The sequence below is a fragment of the Sapajus apella genome, unplaced genomic scaffold (genome assembly GCF_009761245.1).
Source record: "Sapajus apella isolate SASKATOON/1434 unplaced genomic scaffold, GSC_monkey_1.0 scaffold8772, whole genome shotgun sequence".
NCBI lineage: Eukaryota > Metazoa > Chordata > Mammalia > Primates > Cebidae > Sapajus > Sapajus apella.
The window spans coordinates 876-2702 of NW_022445693.1; the positions used below are offsets into that span (position 1 = coordinate 876).

Consider the following 1827-nt stretch of genomic DNA (forward strand, 5'->3'; position numbering starts at 1 on the left):
AGATGGTGCCCCATGAAGAACCCACATAACTAACCCAGTTCAGCGTTCTCAGGCAGGCAGTTCTGCCTCAGCTTAGAGCAGAACTCTTAAAATGCTCAAGTACTGGGATAGGCAAGCATGTGTGCTTACTGTGGATTTGTCCCTGAAGGTTTCTTTGGGTGAGAACATGGTTTGTTTGGAGCATTGCTGCCCACAAGCTTCTATGGGATAGGTGGTGCTTGGGATTGATGTGTTCTGGCCATGCAGCCCTCCCTGAGGATTTACTCCCGCACTAATCCAGTGAAGGAGGCTGTGTCAAAAGAAGGGCTCAGAAGGCTTCTTTTCACAGGCAATGATTCCTATCAGTATAATATATTTTTTTTCACCCTCTTTGAAGAACATTTTTTTTAAGTTTGAAAGATATTTATTTAAAAAACAGAACAAAAAAGCTTTGGTATTTCAGTCTGACAATCATCAATCACTAGAAAGTTAAACACCTCCCCCAAAGCCCCAAAGTACAAAACCACAGATGTCCACAGGCTCATAAGAAAGGGAGTGTAATCCCAAGATGACAGTGCCACCCGCCCCTCCCACAGGCAGCGCAGCCACCCTGGGAGGCCCTGGGTCCTCGGGGCTTCCGAACGCTGAGACAGGACATCACCCCCAACACTCAATATCTACAGTGGATGTATTGGCCCTCCAAGCAGGCTCACGACTATGGGGACATAACTGTGGCGATGACATCAGAAACTGTTCTTCCAGAATGGACCATCAGAGATTTCACAGTAAAAAATATCCAGACAAGTGAGAGCCACCCTCTGAGACTGTTCCATTTCACCTCCTGGCCAGACCACGGTGTTCCCAACACCACTGACCTGCTCGTCAACTTCCGGTACCTTGTTCGTGGCTACATGAAGCAGAGTCCTCCTGAATCACTGATTCTGGTGCATTGCAGTGCTGGGGTTGGAAGGACGGGCACTTTCATTGCCGTTGATCGTCTTATCTACCAGATAGAGAATGAGAACACCATGGATGTGTACAGCATTGTGTATGATCTTCGAATGCACAGGCCTTTTATGGTGCAGACAGAGGACCAGTATGTTTTCCTCAACCAGTGTGTTTTGGATATTGTCAGATCCCAGAAAGACTCAAAAGTAGATCTCATCTACTAGAACACGACCGCAATGACAATCTATGAAAACTTTGCGCCTGTGACCGCCTTTGGAAAGACAAATGGTTACATTGCCTGATTCCAAAGGAAAAGCCCTTCTGGAGTGACGCAGACGGTCGCGCCCACAGCAAAGGCCCACGCCCTGATGTCGACATGTTTTTATATGTCCAATATCCTAATTCTTTTGTTCTGTTTTGTGAGAACTAATTTTGAGGGCATGAAGCTGCACATGACAGAAGACAAACTGGGGCTGTTGGGGGCTGTGGATGGGTAGGGGGGCAAATCACTTGTATTCCTGATGACCAATGGGATGAGGTCACTTTTTTTCCCCCTTGAGGATTGTGGAAAAAGCAGGAAAAGTGAGCTATGTTTTTTCCAAAACAGTTTCTTTAAAAAAAAAAAAAAAAAGACTATTTTATATGATTCACATGCTAAATCCAGGATTGCATTAGGTGGAATATATTTTAAGTATTAGAGGTCTATTTTTACCTACTGTATCTTGGAATCTAGCTGATGGAAAATACCTAATTGTGGATGATGATTGCGCATGGAGGGGTCTGTGGCGCCTCTTTGGATGGGTTTTCTATTTGAACATGTGCCTTTTCTGAATTATGCTTCCACAGGCAAAACTCAGTAGAGATCTATATTTTTGTACTGAATCTCATAATTGGAATATA

General features: G+C 44.6%; 1 pseudogene; it reads left to right on the forward strand.

Annotated features, from left to right (window-relative positions):
- Nucleotides 1-673: 673 nt before the first annotated feature.
- Nucleotides 674-1309, forward strand: LOC116548257 (annotated as a pseudogene).
- Nucleotides 1310-1827: the final 518 nt, after the last annotated feature.